The following is a 6,085-nucleotide window of genomic DNA, read 5'->3' as shown; positions in this document are numbered from 1 at the left end:
GTCCCAATCCTGTCCTGGTTTTTTTTTTCTGCTCAGCCCTGGGAGTTTGTTTCGATGGGGCAAGGAGACCCGTGAAGTTCCTGGGCCCTGCCTTTTACCCGGTCCAGGAATGGCTTCTCCCCACAGACCAGAGAGCCTGGGAGACCCGGGAGCAAGCCAGCCTCCTTCAGAGTCATTTTTGGGTCTATAATAAAATCTAGAATCAGACCCTTGTCAGACATACCTAAGCCACCAGGTTGGGGGACTTGGCTTAGAAAGACGGTGTGAACCCTGGTGTTGGGCACCACGTGTTGTGTGCTCGCCCTCTGTACCGAACCCTGCGCGTTGTCTCGTGCACAGTAACGCCGTTTTTAGAGAGGAGGCCGCAAGTTGCCCAAGGTTGGACAGTTAAGTGAGAAGCCAGGGTTCAAAGCCCCAGCCAGACTATAAAAATTTTTTTTTTTAATTTTATTTATTCTTAGAAAGGAGGGGAAGGAGAAAGAGGGAGAGAAACAATGATCTCAGTTGCCTCTCACCCCCCAACCAGGGACCTGGCCCGTGACCCAGGCATGTGCCTGACTGGGAATCAAACCGGTGACCTTTTGTTTTGCAGGGTGACACCCAACCCACTGCGCGATACCATCCAGGGCAAAGCCTATGTTCTTGATGCCTGGTTAGCACCATGGGGCAGGATAGGGGTGGTGGGTGGAGCAGGCCTGTGACTTCCCCTCCTAGTTTGACAGAGCTTAGGATAGCTTTTAAAGGGTTTGGTGGGGACCAGAGGTAGTCAGGCCTTGTTTGGTAGCACTTTTAGGGATATCTAGGGCCTTGAGGTCCAGATACTCAGTTTGTTGGGGGCGGGGCAGGGGGGAGGGGTACTGGCCAGGCCTTCTGCAAGATTGGTAGACAGGCCTGAGATGAACAGTAATGTTGAGTTGTGCGTGAGGAGTGTGTTATTCAGGTTAGGACCAGCGTCTGGGACACCAGTAAGAGGCAGCCTGCACACGACCTGCCTCCTCCAGCTCGGTTGGCCTGCTGAGGAGGAGGAAGGGTCACTTTGTGTCTCCCAAGTACAGGGAGGCTCATGCTTTCTCTGGGATGCCATCCTTCTCTGAGCCTCTACTTCCCCAGCCAGGTAGAATATGGGGCCCCAGGGCACACACCCCATTTTTGTCAAGTGTATTCTTAGAACTGGTGTAAGGCTGGGTCCAGTTGCACGAGACCTTGAGTGGATGAAGGAGAGAGAGGGAATGAATGCTGGACCCAGACATGGGGAGGTTGTGTGGTGCCTGGACCCTGCCAAGAAAAGTGAGCTGCACCACCCTCCCTCTCCAGGGCCCTGCCCTTCCTCTCCTCCCAGTGCTGCAGCCCCTTCCCCCGCAGCCTTTCGTCCGTCCGTCCGTATGGCCTGAGGTTTGGATATTTCCTTTCCCAGAGTGAATCTTGGGCAATGTGACAGGGTGGGCAAGCTGTGGAAACAAAGCCCCCGTGACTTCTTCCAGTTACAGCTCCACAGGGAAAGGAAAGGGTTGAGGACTACAGAGCCATTCGGAACGTCACCTACCATCTTTCCCAAGTGAGCCAAGCATAAAAGTCCCAGCAACCCACCTGCTGGTGTCCCCACCCCAGGATTAATTATTGTAGATTACATATCCCTCTGCTTCACTGTGACTGCGAGGTTGGGACCCTCCCCGGGCCCCAGGCTGGGCCAGTACCCATTGTCCTTGATGTACAGGCACACCTTTCCTGCACTCTGGGCAGGTGTGCCTGGCTGTATGGGGGGCGCTGACTAAGGAGGGTTCCCAAAGAGCCTGGGTTGCAGTGGAGTTCTGCACCTGGACAGGTCCATGCCGGTGGCCTTTGGGCTGGACGCTGGCTGCACAGAGCTCTAAGGAAACACTTGTTCTGCAACCTTTGGCCACCAGGGGTCTCCAGACCACCACCGTACTGTCCCAGAGAGTGACCATGGGACCCCAGGTATTCGGAATTTGCTAGAAGATGCACCTGATGGAGCAAATCTTAGAGGCTAGACAGAACCAGGAAGTGTCCCCTTCTTCCAGTCATGACCATGGGACCGGACTGCAATGCTCCGGTGGTTGCCGGGCTGAGGGCTTGCCTCCTAAACCCAGGGCATTGGAGAGAAAGAGCACATTGGCTAAGAAGCCCGTGGCCCCCATACGCACCCCCAACTCTCATGCTGGCCTGCTGAGTTGTACGAGCTACCTCTGAGCCCTCCCCTAACCAACCCCTCACCTCCTGAGTGGAGACCAGAGCGCCAGCTCCGTTCCCCCGGTGTAAGAGAGTCCTGTTCCTGCCCCAGACTCCCACCAGTGACATTTCCATATTCAGGTCACGCCTCTCCCTGACGATTGGCCTCCTTACATTTGTACTGGGCATCCTGGTCTGGGAAAGAGGTGGCAACAGAGACCCAGGAGCAGAAATTGCATTAAGTAAAATTAAAATAGTCTCCTAACAAGTAGTTCATTGTGGATGGTTGGGGGGGTGGTGCAGGAAAAGCATCCTCCCGGTCTCCCAGAGCTTAAGTGCTACCATGTGCTGTTCCCTGGAAGCCAGAGGGCCCGTAGGAGGCGGGAGGGGGCGGGGTGGCAGCAGGCAAGCCTCGCTGTTGCGATCCCCAGCCTTTGATGTAGGGCCAGGCCTGACCCCAGGACTGCTGCCGGCCACTGCCAGGGGAGCTGTGGGATGCAGCGCATTCCTGGGGGCAATTTACGCTTCTGGCAGGAGGAGAGGAAAGTTTCTACTGTGGGGAAGGGGGTGGAGAGAGGGCGCTGCAGCAGAGTTTGGGGGTGGGTGTGTGAGGAACAAGGGAGGGAGCCAAGGCACAGGGCAGTACTCTCCTGCCTAAGCCTCTTGGGTAGAAGCCTCCTCCAGGAAGCCTTCTCTGATAGACCCAGAGCTGGGGGAGCAGCTCCTACCCCCCATCTACCACCACCACACATGAGCCCACCCAGGTCAGCCCCAAGGAGGATGGAGGACGCTGAGAGAAGCAGCGGCTCTTCCCTCCTGGCTCTGGGGCCTGGACTGTCAGCCACGAGGGCCTCTAGGATTGAATTGGGCTAGAGGAGGGGTGGGAAGGCGGTGTGATGGGCAGGAGAACACGCATGAGTGGGCACAGATGTGACTCACAGCCACAGCTAACATTTATTGAAGACTGTGCCAGTGCTGGGCTAAGCACTTCCCACACATTTCTCGTAGTATTCACACCAGCCCTGTCACTGTACCCATTTTGCAGGTGAGAAAACAGATACACCCCCTAATGTGTAGCAGAATCAGGCCTGGAACCCGAGTGGTCCAGAGCGGCACACTTCTTATCCAGTACATCATGTGTTACACATATGTGTGCGTGCTTCAGTGTGTGTCTCTTTTCTTGTGTTTCTTGGGGAGTGTGTCTGTATGTGAATTCTTTCATTTAATAAGCATGTGGCCCCCTGCTGGGGGCAGGGGACATGGAGGTCCTGGGAGCTTCAGCCCGTGGAAGCCGCTGAACACAGTGTGTGCATGATGGGGAGGAGAGGAGAGGCTGAAAAAGAGACGACGGCAGGTCCTGGCTTGGCTCCTTACTGGTCCTGTGACCCTGGACAAAGGATTGGAACCCAGAGCCTCATTTTTTTCATCTGGAAAATGGGGGTCACAACGCCTCCCTCACTGTCTGTTTTGAGCGAAGTCTGAGTGCTCCCTAGCTGGCAGTTTTGATGAGTGTGCCTGTTACTGGGGGAGCTGTGTTGTCACACGGTGTATGAATAGACGAGAGTCTGAGGGTGTGCAGGTGTGATTTTGTGACATCAGGGCCATGCCTTTGTTCGTCACTGTGCTTCCTGAGCACCTAGCGCTACTTGCAGCACAAAGTACGCGCTCAGGACGTTTTTCTTGCACGGGTGTTGACTGAGTGTGAGAATGGAGTGAGGGGCCCCAGAGAGACAGGGGTGCGGGCTGTGTGGGCCTGCACCAGGGCCAGCTATATAATTTATCGGGCTCGGGGCAAAGTAAAAATACAGAGCTCCTTGCTCACAAATTATTACGGAAAAAATTATTATGAATTTCAGGATGACCCAGCAGAGCATTAAACCAAGGCTTTCTGAATATGGACCTTTGCATGACCACACGGGCTGCCCACCCGTGAAACAGCCCCAGCGTCCTCTGGCCTATGGAGGCTCTCCAGCCCCCAGCCCGGCTCTTTAGGGGTCAGATAAGGAGACTCTACCCAAGGCCTGCTAGGCTTCCTGAGCTGTCTGAGGAAAGGTGAGGAAGGGGAAGGGTGGCCCAGTGTGGCAGGACAGGAGAACGCAGAGGGACCCAATGACCTGCAGACCTCTCTCCCAGAGAGTCCCGTACCACCTCCTCCCAAGCCACCAACCAGGCCGCTGGGTGGTCTGGGCACATGTGGTCACAGTTAGATGTTGATTGAAGCAAAATTGTTATAAGATTAGAATATTTAAGGTAACTTTAATTTCCACCACATTGCTGGGATTTTTGAGGACAGGGCTGAGAGAGCGGCTCAGGTGGAGGTGAGGAGAACGGTGGAGCTGCAGCAGGTGGACTTCATTTCTCTAGTCCTGTAGGCGAGGGCTCTGGCAACTGAAAAGAAGGAAGGAGGGCTAGACAGAGGGAAGGACTTCCCAGGGATTGTAGAACCAGGAGTCTGGTCCTCTCTCTACCAGATGTGGGAAGCCAGGGGTGAGGATGGAGGGTGCAGAATTACCAACGCAGTGGTGGAACAGAAATTTACCAGCACCACACCCCCTCCCCAAGCTGCTTGCACACCCATGGCCACACATCTGTGCAAACATCCCTCCCTCCCCTCTGCTTGCCAGACAGATGGAAGGGTGGGGTGGTTGGAGCCCAGAGATTCTTTTTATTTCTACAGATCAAGTTAGAAATTGAGAAGGAATGGGAGGGTCGTGGTAACAGTGGTCACAGTTACTCACACTTATTTAGTTGTCACTGGGTGCCAGGCTTGTGTTAAGCCCTTTCTGTTAACTGTCTCTTCTCAGGGGCTCCAGAGCACGGTGGGAAAGGGGAGGACTGGGGGGCCAGCCCGCCTCAGGGAAAGACTGGGAAAATCCGTGCCGCAGTTTTCCCATCTGCAAGAGGAGGACAACAACAATACCAATCTCAAAGGGTTGTCGTGAGCGTTAAATGAGTTAATCTATGTGAAGTGCTCAGACTAGTGCCTGAGTAAGAGCCCTGAGAGGTTTAGCTGTTGCTATTAAAGACTATCATTAGCCCCGGCTGGCCCTGGCTGGTGTAGCTCAGTGGATTGAGCACGGGCCTATGAACCAAAGGGTTCCTGGTTTGATTCCCAGTCAGGGCACATGCCTGGGTTGTGGGCCAGGTCCCCAGTAGGGGGCGCACGAGAGGCAACCACACATTAATGTTTCTCTCCCTCTCTTTCTCCTTCCCTTCCCCTCTCTCTAAAAAAGTAAATAAATAAAATCTTGAAAAAAAAAAGACTATCAGACTATCATTAACCCCCTTTTAAAGAGGAGGAATTTGAGGTTTGGGGAAATTAAGTCACTTGCCCACAGAGAGGCAGAACAGGGATCCAAACCCAGGTCTGCTCAACTCCCCAGCTTATGCTCGGAACTGCCAGACAGATGCCAGCACCGGCTCAGCCAGGGGCTGTGCCAAGCAGGTCACACGCCTCATCAGCTTCAGTTTAACCACCCACCCCATTTGATACCTCCGCTCAGGCCTAGAACAGTCCTTGCATCCTCTCTGGCCAGTCTTTGATTCTCAGGCCAGAAAGACACAGCTACTTGTCCAAGGCCACGCGACAGATAACAACAGACAAAGCCGACCCATTGAAATCCAGACGCTACCAGAGACAGACCGAAGGTGGAAGCCCCTGGCAGGTGGGGTGGGGAGCCTGGCTGGGAGTCTGGGCTAGTCTAGCCCAGACTTCTGGCTCCAGGACACTCATTTCCTGCCTTGAGGTTTCTACACTAAGAGGCAGCTGTGGCAGGGACATGGCGTGGCTGTCTCAGTCGCTGTAGGAGGACGGGCAGCTGAGGCCCACCTGGAGGGTCCAATGAACAAGGGGCCACAGGACAACAGGTCAGGCCTCCCAGGGCTGGTTGGCAGGAGG

The sequence above is a fragment of the Desmodus rotundus genome, chromosome 3 (genome assembly GCF_022682495.2).
Source record: "Desmodus rotundus isolate HL8 chromosome 3, HLdesRot8A.1, whole genome shotgun sequence".
In the NCBI taxonomy this organism is placed as follows: Eukaryota; Metazoa; Chordata; class Mammalia; order Chiroptera; family Phyllostomidae; genus Desmodus; species Desmodus rotundus.
The sequence above is the reverse complement of the archived record's forward strand: the minus strand, read 5'-3'. Positions refer to the sequence as shown.